Raw genomic sequence first — 18,912 nt, 5'->3', positions numbered from 1 at the left:
TTTCTGTAGTTTGTTTTTGTCTCCTTCATTCCAAAGAGTTTGTAAGCCTATTGATGGTGCGATGGGGGGCATAGTTTGTGAAAGGCAGTGGTATGACGGAGCTTTATAAGCCATGGACTTGGAAATATTTCACTAACCATGCCACCGGAGAGCAATAAGAAATGTGTTCATATGAAATGCAGTCCTAAAAGTATCACATTCATTAAAAGTTAACATCTTAAAGATGTAAGTTGCAGGTGTTGCATTGTACTCCACTTTCAAAGCTGTAGAAGTGTTGGCCACTTTTCAGAGTGGGGTATGAAGCATGGGATATATTGCATGATGATATAGAACACATTCTTTGTTGTGGAACCACGATGAAGTGGTAGAATGGCTTCTTTTCACATCTGTCTTTGATGGAGAGGTTGGATATCTAATATCTGATGAAATAAGGGGAGATTGCTCATAGGAGAGCCTAGTGATTTGTTTTGGTTAAAATGGGATTTCTTCAGCTGATGTTACAGATCATTTTAAACAGTCTATAGTGTAACTGAGGACTTGGTGGACTGTGTATTCTTTAGGCTAGATTTTAACTTTGTGTTTTCTTCCGTGTGCTGGTAAGGTCGAGGTGGTTTAATGACGCTGACGATTCACAATATGGGCACGAACCAGCACAGCACAGTGTATGTAGAATGGATGGGCTAAGGCACTTTGTGGTATGGCAAATATCAGCAAGGATGCACACTGGCCTTGGCTAACACAACAAAAGCTAACTGAAGGAAATCACAGGAGCTGGAACTTTCTATTGACTTGACTCGACTCTAGCCTTGTCTGAGCTTGAGATTGCCCAGCATGCTCTGCGCCGGTGGGTGGCACTACAACCCTTATATGAAGAACTTTATATCTATTTATATGATAATCTTAAATACTTCACAGCCTTTCGTACAATAGAGACATGCTGGCGTGAGAACTGTAGTGTTGTAATCTTTGGCCTAGTTAGAGTTGAAGATTCAGTCATTCCAGTCTTTCCTTATGTGTGAGGGGTTCAATGTATGTTTTTTATCACTCTCCAAAATCAAATCAATGAACAATCCACTGTTTCCCAGGCATATGCCTGTACAAGACGATAGCAACTGGAATTTATATAGAAGACGTTTTGTGCAGTTTTTTTGTAAGAACATTTTTGCTATAAATATTTATAAAATTACTGGCAATATGAGGTAAAATTTGTTTTGGAGTGTAATGTCCCTTAAATTTCCAGATTTATTTATATTCAAATTGTTTTACAATTCTATTTTCTTTTTAGCCTCTGTTTTTTCTTCAATTGCTAAAGTCTCTATCCCTTTTATTTGTTATTGCTTGCCTTTCTTGTACAATATTCTTAAATGACAATTGGACCTAGAGAGGCTGCATATCCTGGATAACTCTAGAAAACACTAATGTTCTTTGTAATGTTCTTGTAATGTCTGAGCACTGAGCAGCAACTGCGGGAGCTTGTTATAACAGGGATCATCATTTGTTCCACAATGCACCTGAAGGGAGGGGTGTTTCATCATTCTGTGATAACTGACTTTAGGGACTTCTGAGCCATCAAAAGGATATACAAATTTGAGTCCAAAAGTAAAAGTTTGTTCAGTGAATGTCAAGTTTTTGTAACTGCCAGATGTTCGTGTCACTGGAGGTTTAATACCAGATGCATGCAGCTCAAAGTGAAAGGCATCTTCAAGAAAAGGCCAGCTGCATCCTGGCCTAAAGACCAAGAAAACAAGTCAGTCATGCACTAAAATTATTAAGACATCTTAGTGGATACATCTTAGTGCATACAACGTCAGTGGATGCACTATGGACTTCACCAATTCAAAGTAAAATATGTTAACAATATTTAACGCTTGTTGTTCATGTAATCAGTTGTTTTGCTTCAGGCTATGAAACAGAACAGGTCCATTTTGTCCTATCGAGTTTGATTGCTTCACTTTCTATTGATCAACAGTCTAAGATTGCAATTAGTTTGGGTTCTCAAGGGACTAACAGAAAAGTTTGCCAGCGATTTTGAAACCAAGTACATGATACATGAAATTGGGGAATTCAGTTTTGCCTTTGCGAACACATTGAGGAGAGGATTTAGCATTTTGTGTTGTTGCTAAAACATGTGTTGTTTTGGAAGTTGTAGGGGTTACGAGGTGTCCTGACTGAGTTGTCAGAGTTAAATAATTGCTCTTCTAATATCCCCGTGGTCTACCCAACAGTTGTGCGCGTCTATGGGCTTATAGTTTACGTCCCAAATGGCACCCTATTTACTATGTAGTGCACTACTTTGGGAATAGTGTGCTATTTGGGACACATCCCTGCTTACAGCTTCCCTATCTACTGTCCCAACACCAGAAGCTCAGAGATGTTTCCCTCAACACGCTCTTCTATGATAACTGCAAATATTCTGTGCTTCAATATTTTTTATTGTTAAGTACTGCAGTGCATTATTACATTCGTCGTCATTCAACATGTTTTCATTGACTGGAATCATTCAAGTGCCAAATTAAATACAATGGAGACAATGACAGTGAAATAAATATCTCAACGACCATGGTAGGACCGTCTCAGAATGTAATATTGACAAAGCAAATAATATTAAGTGAGACTAATTCAGACATGATGAGAAAAAATATCTTCATTAGGTGATAACTTTAAGAAAATAATTGTATATTTCTGAATTATTGTGATTAATTATATACATATCATTTCAATAAATTGGTGTATTCAACATTAAATTAAGGTTTTCTTAAAAATACATGATACATGAAGATAAAAAGAAAATCTATTTCATAAAACCAATAAAGGCTGCCAGCATTTTCATATACATACAGTATCAACAACACAAATAAAAATACTATAAACAATTACAATAATATGTTCTTAATGTGACTGCTGTGAATTGAAGGCACTTCCTGGTCGAAACATATATCCCTCTTTCAACATTTTGAGCCTGAAACACACAGCAAAATAAAAAAATTAACACAATTCAAACATTACCATAATGTTATCGTCAAAAACACAGGAGTGTGTATTTTTCAAATGTAATTCTGAATTCCTAATGTTGTTAGTTTGAAAAATAGGCCACAGAATCTCCTGTTTAAAATTAGGTTTGAGCTGCCCTTCCGTATTTCCTTAGGGACTAAGGAAGGGCACTTCATGAGTTATTTTCTAATGAGCCGAATTAATCAATCAATGATTCAGCTAATAGACCCTTTTAGGTCATTCTTTAGTCCCTTCCCTCCAGTGGCAGCAGCGAGACCTCTCTTTATGGTTCCGGCTAGAGCACATTGTCAGAGTAAAAAAAGAATAATGACTGGAAAGACTGAAAAACTGTCAGTGTGCCATCCCCCTCAATTTTCCAATCAAATGAATTCCAATTACACTCCAACTAACGCTGTGCTTGTAATGGGCATTTCGCGTAAGGCTTCATTCATGTTGGACCATCTAAAGGCCCATAGATGCCATCAACTGACATGGAGTTAGTTCTAAGTGAGCCTGAACACAAATAGGCCCAGAAATCATCATCTCTGCTGTCGTCAGCCTCATCAGGTGGAGGTAATAGACAGGTGTAACAAAGGGTTATCAACTTAACACTGATGACGGTATCCAAAATTAGCTGGATCAAGACAATCAGGTTCTTCCTGTTTCATTGTCTGACCAAGCGGTGAGCATCTAACATCGTGTGACCCCACAACTTGTTAACACACTTGGTTGCACTTCCAAACTGTCTTCGTTTTTCTCACATTCTTAAGCTGGTGCAAGGCTTGCTGACATTGAAAGGTTTTACTTCCTACATACAGCAGAATGCTCATTGCCCTTACAGTGCATTCGGAAAGTATTCAGACCCCGTGACTTTTTTCACATTTTGTTACGTTACCGCCTATTTTAAAATTGATTTAATCATTTTTCCCCCTCATCAATCTACACACAATACACCACAATGACAAAGAAAAAACTGTTTTTAAGACATTTTTGCAAATGTATAAAAAAAATAATTACTGAAATATCACATTTACATAAGTATTCAGACCCTTTACTCAGTACTTTGTTGAAGCACCTTTGGCAGTGATTACAGCCTTGAGTCTTCTTAGGTATGATGCTATAAGCTTGGCACACCTGTATTTGGGTAGTTTCTCCCATTCTTCTCTGCAGATCCTCTCAAGCTCTGTCAGGTTGGATGGGGAGCGTCGCTGCACAGCTATTCTCAGGTCTTTCCAGAGATGTTTGATCGGGTTCAAGTCCGGGCTCTGGCTGGGCCACTCAAGGACATTCAGAGACTTGTGCCAAAGCCACTCCTGTGTTGTCTTGGCTGTGTACTTAGAGTCGTTGTCCTGTTGGAAGGTGAACCTTCGCCCGAGTCCAAGGTCCTGAGCACTCTGGAGCAGGTTTTCATCAAGGATCTATTTGTACTTTTTTCCGTTCATCTTTCCCTCGATCCTGACTAGTCCCCCAGTCCCTGCCACTGAAAAACATCCCCACAGCATGATGCTGTCACCACCATGCTCACCGTAGGGTTGGTGCCAGGTTTCCTCCAGACGTGACGCTTGGCATTCAGGCCAAAGAGTTCAATCTTGGTTTCATCAAACCAGAGAATCTTGTTTCGCATGATCTGATAGTCCTTTAGTTGCCTTTTGGCAAACTCTAAGCGGGCTGTCATGTGCCTTTTACTGAGGAGTGGCTTCCGTCTGGCCACTCTACCATAAAGGCCCTATTGGTGGGTGGAGTGCTGCAGAGATTGTTGTCCTTCTGGAAGGTTCTCCCATCTCTGTAGAGGAACTCTGGAGCTCTGTCAGAGTGACCATCGGGTTCTCTGTCACCTCCCTGACCAAGGCCCTTCTCCACCAATTGCTCAGTTTGGCCGTGCGGCCAGCTCTAGGAAGAGTCTTGGTGGTTCCAAACTTCTTCCATTTAAGAATGATGGAGGCCACTGTGTTCTTCGGGGACCTTCTAATCTGCAGAAATGTTTTGGTCTCGGAGCTCTACGGACAATTCCTTCGTCATCATACCTTAGTTTTTGCTCTGACACGCACTGTCAACTGTGGGACCTAGACAGGTTTGTGCCTTTCCAAATCATGTCCAATCAATTTAATTTACCACAAGTGGACTCCAATCAAGGTGTAGAAACATCTCAAGGATGATCAGTGGAAACAGGATGCACCTGAGCTCAATTTCGAGTCTTATAGCAAAGGGTCTGAATACTTAGGTAAATAAGGTTTTTGTTTTTTATTTTTAATACATTTGCAAAAATGTCTAAAAACCTGTTTTTGCTTTGTCATTATGGAGCATTATGTGTAGATTAATGAGGATTTAAAAAAAATCTACTTTAGAGTAAGGCTGTAACGTAACAAAATGTGGAAAAAGTCAAGGGGTCTGAATACTTTCCAAATGCACTCTATGTAGGCCCTAACTTATCGCTGACATGTAACTTTCTCATGACATTCGACTTAAAAGGATATCAGCTAGTCAAATACTTGTCCTCATCTTTTTGATTTCCAAAAGAATGAGCTAGACTGTGAAGGTTTGTGAAGGTGCTGTATATTACATTAGGATCTTGTCTTTGATGGAATAGAGTTGGAACGAAACAAAAGAGCCTAGTAACATTATATTTCAGAACATGTAGGACAGAAACTGTGGGAACACATGGATCTGATTATGGGAACATGAGTTATTTTCAATCCTTTCAAATTACTTACAGATGTCACAGACACAAATTAGAATAGCGATGACCCACCAACAACATCATTCTCTCTTCCTGTGATTGGTATCACACATAATCAAGATGGCTGGGTTGAAAACACAGCCAACTATAATCTAGTGGAGCTGTACAGCATGTGAATCTCCATCAATACTAGATATGTATTTTCAATACGTAGTTACTAGGGAAATATTACAGGATTGCCACTTGTCAATCTTTACAGTTAAATATTCACAATAGAAATAAAATATTATAAATCATTTCTATGTAGCTTTACCTCTAGAGCAAGGAGTCATACAATGTTAGACCAAGTTTACTAATCAACATAAAGCTTGATTATGCATATGTGCCCCTTTGACAGTTTAACCCCTTAAAATAATTCATACTCACATGCAATGTCTACGATTGTGAGCAAAGTGGACTCATCGCTAGCCGTGTTAGCAATCTTGCACATCTTTTGTAGTCTGTAAAATGATAAAGAAAACAGTTCATCCCTATTTGTTTCTTGTTCCCATTTTCTAACTGTCTTTCTATACTAAATATGAGCATTTCATGAATTACTCTCAAACACTTGACAGGTACAGACAGATACAGTGGAGGGACAGGAAAGAAGAGTAGAAGTGTATATCAGGGTCAGAACCACAGCGTATGCAGTAGAAGTGTATATCAGAACCACAGCGTATGCAGTAGAAGTGTATATCAGAACCACAGCATACGCAGTAGAAGTGTGTATCAGAACCACAGCATACGCAGTAGAAGTGTGTATCAGAACCAGAGCATATGTGTCACGGCCTGACCCTTCCATGGCGGGAGTCGCCGAGGAGTAAAGGAGGACAGCGACGACGCCGGGGTCCGCGGCCACAAACGGCCCCAGGGCAACCCCAAGTTTTTTTGCGAGGGGGGGGGGCACAAGGTGCGGTCGGCCGAGCCGAGAGCCAGAGGCCGTCGGGGAGTCGATGGAGCAATTTGAGGAAGGTTATCGGAGAGAGGTGTTGGCTAGGAGTATGCTGCAGAGCAGGAGTTTTGAGGAGCGTGTCATCAGTCCGGTGCAACCTGTGCTAGCTCCACGCACCAGGCCTCCAGTGCACCTCTCCAGCCCGGTACATCCTGTGCCGGCTCCCCGCACTCGCCCTGAGGAGCGTGTCATCAGTCCGGTGCAACCGGCTCCACGCACCAGGTCTCCAGTGCGGCTTCTCAGTCCAGGCACGGCGTCCAGTCCCGCTCCATGGCTGGAGCCTTCCTCTGCACCGGTGCTCAGTCCAGGCACGGCGTCCAGTACCGCTTCATGGCTGGAGCCTTCCTCTGCACCAGTGCCCGGTCCGGGCACGGCGTTCATCCCGGCTCCATGGCCCCATCCGCGGTCTGAGCGGGTGCTACGTCCCACACCGGAGTCGCCACCAACACTAGTTGCCCACCCTAACCCTCCCCATCTAGTTTCAGGTTTTGAGGACGGAGTTCGCGCCTTCGGGGGGGTACTGTCACGCCCTGACCATAGAGAGCCCTCGGGGTTCTCTATGGTGTTTTAGGTCAGGGCGTGACTAGGGGGATTTCTAGTTAGTTTATTTCTATGTTGGTGTATGTGTATGGTTCCCAATTAGAGGCAGCTGATAATCGTTACCTCTAATTGGGGATCATACTTAGTTTGTTCCTTTTTCCACCTGCCTTGTGGGGTTTTGTTTTGTATGTGTGCTATTGTGCGCTACGTATTTCACATCGTTATATCTTTGTTGTTTTGAGAAGTTTCGCTATTATTATTAAAATGTGGAACTCTACTCATGCTGCGCCTTGGTCCAATTATTTATATGACAACCGTGACAATATGCAGTAGAAATGTGTGCCAAAGGCATCAGCATTAATCACTATACCAGCCCAGGCCACAATACTTTTATATTTATTTGAATATAACACCATTTAAATGTTCTACCGTATGTTAATTCAGCTGTTCTGAACACAAACACAAAATGTGTAAATATTGTACTGTAGATGTGTTGAGTGCTACATTGGTATTATAATTTTACTCCATTGAGCTTCTGTTTTCATTTTTGTTATGACATTCTTTTGTTCTATTCTTATTTTTGTCAGGAACCAGCAAGTAAGCATTTCATTGTGTTGTGTACACATTGTATTGTCTTGCCCAGGATCCACAGGTGCCTGAGTATCAACCTGGAGGCCAGGGGAACAGGGGACTGAGTACAACCCTAGAGGCCAGGGGAACAGGGGACTGAGTACAACCCTAGAGGTCAAGAGAACAGGGGACTGAGTACAACCCTAGAGGCCAGGGGAACAGGGGACTGAGTACAACCCTAGAGGTCAAGAGAACAAGGGACTGAGTACAACCCTAGAGGCCAGGAGAACAGGGGACTGAGTACAACCCTAGAGGCCAGGGGAACAGGGGACTGAGTACAACCCTAGAGGCCAGGGGAACAGGGGACTGAGTACAACCCTAGAGGCCAGGAGAACAGGGGACTGAGTACAACCCTAGAGGCCAGGGGAACAGGGGACTGAGTACAAACCTAGAGGCCAGGGGAACAGGGGACTCAGTACAACCCTAGAGGCCAGGGGAACAGGGAGGCCTGATATAAAGAGTTTCACTAAACTGAGTTTCAGTAGTGTGCAAGGCTGTTGTGGTTGTGTTTCTCTTTATTGACAACACGAAAAAGAAGACTGAGAAAGTCCATGCTCTAATTCACTGGTCCACAATGGAGGCAGGGCTGCTGCTTAGACACCTCAGTTCAGGCAGCCATCTGAGAAACTGACATACCGTCTGAGGACATACTGAGGGCATTCCCTACCTACTGTAGGATGTCATCGGTTCCTTTTCCAATAAAAACTACGACAATACGATTGTTCGTTACATCTGCTAAACTAATGTTTACATCATTTAATGGCACATGATGTATTACACTGACTTGTTACAGGGATTTGATTCAAGAGTTAACTTATTGCTTCCATTCAAAGACAAGTGACACTATTGTGAAGTTGATTTAAAAAACTGTGAATATGAGGTCATCAAAGAGAGTTTGACTAATGTTAGAGCAAGACACCATATTACACCACCTACGCATTCAATTCATTCATAATGAGTATTTGGGTTCTAGCACAAACAGATCTGGGACCAGGATATAATAAAGTTTCCCAAGGCAGATGCCCTTGATGATTGTCTGCTTTCTGTCTGTGGTCATTAATTTACTTAGAGTAAGACCTGTGGCAAAGAAAGTCGTTGTGGGCAAAATGTTGGCAGTAAATACATTTCCCACAGAATAATATTGGCAGTGGAAGGAACATCATTGCCATCATGTAGTCAGGGACCACAGTTGTAAATTAGTGGTTAGCTAATGAATAAAGTGGTGTAAATGACTATCAGAAACCAAGATTGCTGATCACAAATATAGATGAACACAGTATTATGACATAAAAAATGTATACATACATGCTGGTCTTGAACAATCCCTTGTGTTGTGATAGAGTCTATGAAAATGTGTTCTACATTCTGATGAGAACTTGACTGGTCCTGCTTAAAAGAAAAGCTCTTATCAGGAAACCGAAAACAAATGTTAATGTGTTCCATTTCCTTTCCTTCTTTTGGACATCTCCATAACAGAACTGAAGTGGATCCCACTTGACATTAGCAACAACGTCAAAAGAGCAACAATATTTTCGGACACAGGTGCAAAACATGATCTTGCTGTCAAGATACTCTTTACTAAGGCAGAGCTCCAACCAAGGCAGAGCTCCAACCAAGGCAGAGCTCCAACCAAGGCAGAGCTCCAGCTATGGCAGAGCTCCAGCTATGGCAGAGCTCCAACCAAGGCAGAGCTCCAACCAAGGCAGAGCTCCAGCTATGGCAGAGCTCCAACCAAGGCAGAGCTCCAACTATGGCAGAGCTCCAGCTATGGCAGAGCTCCAACCAAGGCAGAGCTCCAACCAAGGCAGAGCTCCAACCAAGGCAGAGCTCCAACCAAGGCAGAGCTCCAGCTATGGCAGAGCTCCAACTATGGCAGAGCTACAGCTATGCATATGACTAACTATGCAAACGACACTCTATTACCAAAGACATTGAAATGTATATTTATAGATTTTGTGGTATGCCAATTTGTTGTTTAATGACTTACCTATTGATAATGCACTGTCCATATAGTTAGGCTGATCATATATTTTACTTTTATATTGTATGACATCGTACTGAATATATACCAAGATATAAATATACACAGAGTATATAAAACATTAAGAACACTTGCTCTTTCCATGACATAGACTGACCAGCTGAATTCAGGTGAAAGCTATGATCCCGTATTGATGTCACTTGTTAAATCCACTTCAATCAATGTAGATGAAGGGGAGGAGACAGATTAAAGAAGGATTTTTAAGCCTTGAGACAATTGAGACATGGATTGTGTATGAGTGCCATTCAGAATGGGCAAAACAACATATTTTAAGTAGCTTTGATCCGCTGATGGGTTTTTCACACTCAGCAGTTTCTCATGTGTATCAAGAATGGTCCACCACCCAAAGGACATCCAGCCAACTTGACACAACTGTGGGAAGCATTGGACTCAACATGGACCAGCATCCCTGTGGAACGCTTTCAACACCTTGTAGAGTCCATGCCCTGACGAATTAAGGCTGTTCTGAGGTCAAAAGGGGGAAGGGGTGCAACTCAATATTAGGAAGGTGTTGTTATTGTTTTGCACAATCAGTGTATATAAATGTTCAAATAAACCTAAACCTAGCTACTCTCAGTCTCATTAATCATTGTTCTACTGGTCCATACTAATTCATGATATGACATCACAAAAGGACTCAGACTTAGAATGAAAGCGGCAATCTGCAGTAGGTACAGTACATCCATTTGTTTTACTTATAAATTAATGATATTTACCCATTGATTCTTGAAGAATATAACTTATAAATGCCTCATGAACTTAGTTAAAATGTCACACTCCATGAGAACCCAAAATATCTTTGTAAACAAAGTAAATGTAAACAAACTCTATACAGCCTCAAAACATGGTTAAAACTATAATCTTGTTATGATGGATGGTCAGATCTTGCATCCATAGCTCGGTCTATGAATTTGACAGTGGTTACATTTCTCCAGCCCCATTCCTCAGCTTTTTAGCAAAACAGAGGTGCGGAGTTCGCTTTATTATTGTTTTAATTGCTGATTGCCGCTTTAATGATCACAACTAAGTACTTCTGGGCCTTTAGCGAGCTTCTGGATAACAGATTTTCAAACCAATTACTGAAGTCTGTTCAGAGGTCCTGCTACAAAAAATCAGCTTAACCTTACGTTGCCTTCAACTTTACCCCGCCTGTTTCTGCCAGAGTAATGTTCTCCACTAACTTTGAACTGTCACACCATGGCTGAACTTTGGAAAGTTGAATAAAAATGCTCCTTGATTAGCCATTAAAGAGGCGTGACTCAACTCACAGAGCAGTCTTCCTCTGACAAATGAAATAGTTTTACATGGATTGATTTTTTTGATATAATGATAGCTGACATAATGTGTGCAGAGCTGTATGTATCAAGTGTCTCAGAGAAGAAGTGCTGATTTAGGATCAGTTTTGCTTCTTAAATCACAATGAATAAGATTACATGGACAGAGGGGACCTGATCCTAGATCAGCACTCCTACTCTGAGAGGCTTGATACACATGGTCCCAGATGTAAGGTGAGATTGATCCAGAAACAAATGGGGAAAACATTGAATGTTGATGAAATAGTCTTTGATAGCATTTATCTTACCTGTGAAATGCTTTATGAACTTGTCTTTCAGGTTTATATCTCTTGGGACATTATCTACAAAAAAATGAAAAAGAGAAGTTACCAATCAGTGAAACCTCTTACCATTAAAGATGAAATCCTTAATGGTGAAATGTTCACGCCCGCGATATTTCAACAACAAAGAAGTTACTTCAACAACAATCACAATGTTCTTCTCTCTGACATCATGGCACGCGCAATAGCACACCAGAATAGGTACTGCACTCCTCTCCTCCATTTCATCAACAAAACAAAAACAATAACAAAGGCGCTGGGGCGAACATTGGCACTGTTTCCTCTTTTACGGATTTCAGCTTTAAGATAACCCTTTGGAAATAGGTAAATGTGTGTAAATGTTACAAAGTTACCTAGAGAATGTAGATACCAACAAACACCCGCCTTACCTGTGCCAATGCAGTAAAGAAAGCGCTATCAGAGAATAGGCCTATACATGTTTTTTTTCTTGGAACAGAGCTGATGGGAGGAAACGACGATGAGTTCTTAAGTATGTGATAAATGTTTTTTATATAAAAATTCACAGATTGTCTCACAACTGAGGACACGCCAACAGGCTTATAGGCTCCTTGTTCACATTCTGTATCTCAGCCAAGCCCATCCACTCTCCAAACATGCAAAGCACACAGGTGTCAGACGCGGCTTTCAGGCAAACGGCGTAAGGAGATTATTTCCCAGCATTTATAATACTTATCAATGTCATGAGAATAATTCCGTGCAGCTAGCTGTGGTGCTTATTTTACCAGAACGGACCGAGGAATGAGCAGTATTCTCTGATGCAGAAATTGTGAAAGATGATCGGTTCAATAGACTAGAGTAAGCCAAGGCAATGTGTTTGATGTTCAGACATACCACTGGGCATTAAGGAAAACAACGACTCATCACTCCAGTATAAAGAGATGAACAGGCTATGGGTCTTATCTAAGGGGAATAAGGGTCCTGAATCCTTAACCTGGCTCCAGCCTAGATCAGACGTGAGTTATGTAAGTGTGAAAACGGCAGGTAAATGCTAACACTAGCATGCTGCTGGAGTCTGTACATTGGTCATAAGACCAGTGGTGGTAGTGGAGGGTAAACGCAAGCAAACACACTTTACCCGTCTTTTTGGGGGGGCCCAACAGTTTACCCACCTTTTTGGGGGGGCCCAACAGTTTACCCGTCTTTTTGGGGGGGCCCAACAGTTTACCCACCTTTTGCAGAAAAATGCATTGAAAGAATAGGAAGTGTTACTTTTTTACCGCAACCGACAATCACAATTTACCCACCTATTCTTTACCACTACACAACTGCTGACTATCCACTGATATAGGGGAACAATACTGTTTGATGGAGGCACCAAAGGGACTCACTAATGCAACATACAGTTTGTTTGGAGTGTTTTTCAGTTTGTAGCATGATCACTTTGAAGAAGAAGACTTCAGATATACAGTAACCCATGATCCTGACGATAAATCAACTGGCCTTGCTCACGATAAACGTTGAATATTTCTGTCAGTCTATTTTTTGGAGTTTCACTCTCCTGCTTCTGTTTATCAGGTAGGGACAGGTACATTAAAAAAAAGATGGTAATACACACACATCTCATAACAACTCAGATTGTTGGTGGTAAGAAAAGAGAGATACCGATAGTTTACGCTTTGGCAAAGATAATGGAAACTGTGTACAGGAGGTATTTCTCTTTTTTTCTATGTGACTGTGGGTCTTAAGGAATGGTGCATGCACTGCTTACTAATGTGCAGCATTTCACTTCCTCAAAAGGTACATTCCGCCTGACCAGCGGCTTGTATGGTTCTCTGCCTGTTACACAGTGGGTCTGAAACACTGCCTGGACAACATCATTACAAATAAAGCCTCTGACTAAACCTTGACCCAACGTTTGACCGGAATGTTGGAACATCTTTAAAACCAATATTTTGGATGTTAATATGGACAGTCTGAGGGAACGTGTACCATTGCTCAGAGAATCAACAAACTTACATGGTCCAAGCACACCAAGACAGTCGTGAAGAGGGCATGACAAAGCCTATTCCCCCTCAGGAAACTAGAAAGATTTGGCATGGGTCCTGAGATCCTCAAAAGGTTCTACAGCTGCAACATCGAGAGCATCCTGACTGGTTGCATCACTGTCTGGTACGGCAATTGCTCAGATTCCGACTGCAAGGCACTACAGAGGGTAGTGCGTACGGCCCAGTACATCACTGGGGCTAAGCTGCCTGCCATCCAGGACCTCTATACCAGGCGGTGTCAGAGGAAGGCCCTAAAAATTGTCAAAGACCCCAGCCACACCAGTCATAGACTGTTCTCTCTACTACCGCATGGCAAGCGGTACCGGAGTGCCAAGTCTAGGACAAAAAGGCTTCTCAACAGTTTTTACCCCGAAGCCATAAGACTCCTGAACAGGTAATCAAATGGCTACCCGGACTATTTGCATTGTGTGCCCCCCCAACCCCTCCTTTACGCTACTGCTACTCTCTGTTCATCACATATGCATAGTCACTTTAACCATATCTACATGTACATACTACCTCAATCAGCCTGACTAACCGGTGTCTGTATGTAGCCTCGCTACTGTATATAGCCTCGCTACTGTTATTTTTCACTGTCTTTTTACTGTTGTTTTTATTTCTTTACTTACCTATTGTTCACCTAATACCTTTTTTGCACTATTGGTTAGAGCCTGTAAGTAAGCATTTCACTGTAAGGTCTACACCTGTTGTATTCGGCGCATGTGACAAATAAACTTTGATTTGATTTGGTAGAAATGGCTACGTGTTCAAGGCTGACTATACTGTGTGCCATGTGAGTGTCCTGGGTCTCACGTCACCTGTGATGCGATCCTGTGACGCTCGCCATTGGCTGGTCAAGGTGCTAGAGGAGGCAGATCATTCAGCAATGCATCCTGAATTGAATGAATCATTCACAAGTTTAGTATACTAATGATGCTCCGCACCCTTGGCATCTTAGTTGGTGATGGTCCACGTCAGCCATTGATAATATTTTCACGACGCAATGATATCTCACTAGTCACGTGAGAGGGTTGATTGTGGCTTTTTCAGGGTGCCAATTGTGTACTGGAATTGGAATATAGATCCCCACTTTACACACTATCACACCAGTGATTGAAATACAGTTCATTACCCCAATTGTTGCTGATATTATCTCACCCCCAAACAGTGAAGCGTACTTGCATCGATTGCATTTATACTCAGATTTTTTGTTTTGTTTATAACATAGTAATAATTTGTAGCTTTTTTAACAAACATCTTGGCAGCTCTCACCTCCTCAAATCACAAAGAGTGACATTTCTTACATGGAAATGGACATGTAAGCATGATTAAAAGGCTATAGTAGTAAAGATATTGATACAGACCAACGGCAGCTGTCAAGCCCTGGTCAAGCCCTAGTAAAATAGGGATTACAGTTTCATCATGGCCTAAAAATAAATCTTATCAGCTTACCTATGGGTTTGCTGTTATCCAGCCTAGGAACATATAAAGGCTTTTCTCCAGAGGAGAAGTTCATGTCTTGGGCTGCGGGGAAGAGACCACTGTTATAGCGACTGGAGACTGAAGGCTTGTCCCCCCATTGGCTGTCTCCGTTAACCTGTAAGATATGGTCCAGCAGGATCCTTCTCTCTTTCTGCCTCACCTCCTTGCTGTCCATGCACTGGCCCGAGCTGATCAGCAGAAGGAATAAACTGGACAGTATGTGGCATTTTCTCACTGCCTGCATGGCTATTCTAGCTAGGCAAACAAGCAAACACAAATCAAGTTAGACACAGTGTTGGAAAGAAACAAATGATGTATGTGCAAAGTGACTTTCTATCACCCCCAAAAATATGGGTATCAAATGAATTGTGATGGGAACAGTGTGAAGTAGCTTATTAAATGAAGCACACAAGTGAACAAACAATCTAATTGACACGAAACAGGGTAACAAATGCAACTCTGAGTAAGATATTTTTACTTAAAATGATCAAATTTAGAGGGAATGAAAATGTTGCCAACAAAACAATTGGCAACATTATGTTTAACATACCACAATACAATGCTACAGCAATGCTGATATATTTATCTAATATAACACAGCAATAAAACAAGATGTCTTGACTTCATTTCAATCAGGTATGAGAACATTTGCTTTGATAAATAGTAACTTTCAAGTGTTGATGACAGTAGGCTACGTTTTATCCCTACAAAGCAGATGACAATAACATGGACATACACATATCATCTAAAATTTACTTGGGGAAAAAAATACAACTTACTTTAATGTATTAAAGGAGGCTTATGTCCTAAAAAGTGGACGCGAGTGGTCTGTATCAAATCTCTCTAGACGTTGTCAGTTGTTTCGCGTTTTGGGAGAAGATTCCGTTGTCTGCAGCAAGTCTTCTGAGTCTTGATATCATGCGTCCCGTTTTATACGTTCAGCGAGCTTCTTGAAGGTAATACAATCGATTTCGAGTGGGTGGTAGGCAACTGTTGACATCTTTGGTTTAAGTTCTTCCACTGCTGTTCGCTCCGTTTGGCATGTGCCCCTCCTTGCAACATCAACCATCCGTTAAGTCTAAAACCATCACTGAATGTGGGCTAAGAACACCACTTTACTCCTTATACCTGTTTAGGAAAAACAATGTTACAATGTCGAATTTGGATAGGAGAGAGTAATGCTGAGGTTTCCATTTGGGGAAAGGGAGGTTATCCAATGCTCGCAACTGTATGTGAACTAAGTTTCCAAAGTTGCGAGACCTGTTGAAGGCAGGGGTGTTTCTCAGTGGCCGACGGGCTAGAAACTGACCTGTGTCGGCTAATTGCCGTGCGGATGGTTTTGAACATGGATGTCCAAGTCTTGTGACCGCCTAAGCCCGGCAGAGAATGCGCTTTCAAGAACAGCCCTCGGACTGTTTCCAGCACTTGAGAGAGTTCAAAATAGAATATATTTTCCGGTATGGATTGTTTATCACATACAATTACGTGGTTTGGTTGTCACTCTATGACAATTGTAGTTCAAATAGACAAGAGACAGTTTTGATACAGGCAAGTAGGCTAGCCTAGACTATAGGCTGTGTGTTGATTTTATGAGTTATAGCATAGGCCTACACATGGCAGGAGACAGCTCAAACATTTATTGAAAGATATTTTGTACACATGCGTGTCATGGCGTGCAGTTATCAGTGCTTCATTTGTAAATCGGCAGATAATGGAACAAAAGGTGAGCACGAGAGTGGGGTGAACTCATTAGAAAGATCACCTTTATAATAAAGCATTGCATGCATATCATCACATTTGCGAAGTGGCATAGAGCAGTAGAGAAGAGGCACTTATAGAAGTTGCACACATGGGGAACATTTTTAGTAGCCTGGGGTCCGGGAAATGTTTGGCTTTTTATAAACGCATTTAATGCAATTCATTGCCTTAGACCAAGGGGTGCAGCGGTCTAAGGCACTGCATCTCAATGAAAGAGGCGTCACTAGAGTCCCTGGTTCGAATCCAGGCTCTATCACATCCGGCCGTGATTGGGAGTCCCATAGGGCGACGCACAATTGCCCCAGGTTTGACCGGGATAGGCCGTCATTGTAAATAATAATTTGTTCTTAAAATAAAAATACATGTTTGTTTTTTTACATAACTGGAGACTTTGGCAGAATATTTTTTTTATACAGCACAAATGATAAAATGGCAGGCTACTTTGACACTGACAAATTGAGAATCTGAGATCAATAAAAACGACCTTGTCTTGAATCCATCAATAGCCTAGGCCTAGGTGTGTGGAGACATATTGTATGCTACTAAAAAGGCTTTCCAGTTTCAATGACGGACCCAACGATGCGCAGCTCACCTGATGCGCTCGTGCCAAAAGCCTCTCTCTCGTAAAACAATATTTGGAAGTTGATCAAATATGTTGGTAGCCTACAGCATTGAGTCTTCTCTTTTCAGCAGGAGCCATTTGCTTTCCAATCTGTGTTTTTCCTTGATTGTATTTGAAATATTGCGAAAGGCCTATTTTGTCTGCATGCTGTTTTTTCACTGACAAATTTACCGCATGTTCCCGACTGTAGGCTATTTCTTGTTATTAGGCAACAATCCACAGCTCTGTCGCTGGATTATAGGTCTTCCCATGGTGTAATAGGATATGATTTCATGTATTTCTGAACAGAGCAGTAATTCTATAACTTTGGAAAATGTATTTACATTTATCAGGGGTGCTGCAGTTCGTTCAGAACACTTCGCGTAGCTATGATTATATTCTGAAATACATGAAGTACAACGTTGGAAAGATGAGAGTTTCAGGCTCGGGAAAGAGATCACAGAAAGTGATGTGATACATATTACTGGCGCGCTTCTCACACGGCCACGGCCACGCGTTAGTCTCAAATGTAGGTTATGATGTTTCACAAACCATAAACCCGGACCGGCCCAACCCAAATCAACTCTTAGAATATTAGGCGCGGGCTGAAAATCTACTTTTTCACATTACGCTTTTTTGTGGGGCAGGATAAATAACTAAGAGGCAACTCGCATGAACTTTGATAACGTGTATTAGAATCTTTACATTGTAAAAAATGAACATGATTTGTCATGACAGGAGAGTTACCGGATCCGGCCGAAAATCTCCCCCCTGCCAGAATTCCCCCCTTCGTGTGCGACTTGCTTGCTTGTTGAGATTTCGGCTCATCACCCCGTTGTCAGTTTAGCCTACATTTCAGTGATCTTAGTAGCAGAAAGCATTTTTTATTTGTGTCCTTCCAGGCAGCTGTCAATGATCACGTTGTCCTGCGTTTCATGTATTGTTATGGTGGTTTGATCGCCCGGGAGGCACTAGTGATGTCTGAAGTTTTCGGTTTGGCTATCTGTATTAGTCTATAAATAAATATATTTTTCAAAATTCGTCATCTCTCCTATGTCTTATTCGACTAGTAGTTGTTCTGAAATGTTTATTGCTTGCCTACATGTTACTCCCTCTTCTATGTTTAATATAACACACATACATTAATTATTTATTTCGTTTGCCTATCCTGACGTGAAGTTTGTCCTATAGAAAGTATTTGACTCTAGCCACAAAATTAAGGAAATTAGAGGGGGGGGGGGGGGGGGGGGGGGGGTTCGGCAAGGCCATTTTCTTTCCTGCAGAAATCCCCCCACCCTTCTAATTTCCTTAATTTTGTGGCTAGTCAAATATTTTCTGTGGCACACACTACTGGTCAACATGAGCTACCAACATGATTATGAAGTGTGCCAGGCCTTGCAGTCCCAAGATAGAAGGGGGGCAAGAAAATTGCCTTGCCGAAATCCTCCCTCCTTCTAATTTCTTTCATTTTGTCACCCCTCTTGTTGTCGGCCAGAACATTTTGTAGTTTTAAAGCAAATTTCCTGCAATTCTACAGATTTTGCCATGTCTTGTGTGTTCACATGATACCTGAGTGATCA

The 18,912-nt window shown here is 41.6% G+C and overlaps 1 long non-coding RNA gene across 1 annotated transcript; it reads right to left on the bottom strand.

Annotated features, from left to right (window-relative positions):
- Nucleotides 1-2,411: 2,411 nt before the first annotated feature.
- On the bottom strand, nucleotides 2,412-16,259 carry LOC106574004 (protein ALKAL-like). The gene is made up of 6 exons (XR_001321455.3): nucleotides 15,753-16,259; nucleotides 14,944-15,228; nucleotides 11,453-11,506; nucleotides 9,135-9,215; nucleotides 6,095-6,168; nucleotides 2,412-2,959 (listed from the first exon to the last, which is right to left on the bottom strand). It is a non-coding gene; the product is annotated as a protein ALKAL-like (long non-coding RNA).
- Nucleotides 16,260-18,912: the final 2,653 nt, after the last annotated feature.

The sequence above is a fragment of the Salmo salar genome, chromosome 16, assembly GCF_965601325.2.
Source record: "Salmo salar chromosome 16, fSalSal1, whole genome shotgun sequence".
Taxonomy (NCBI): Eukaryota; Metazoa; Chordata; class Actinopteri; order Salmoniformes; family Salmonidae; genus Salmo; species Salmo salar.
The sequence above is the reverse complement of the archived record's forward strand: the minus strand, read 5'-3'. Positions and strand labels throughout refer to the sequence as shown.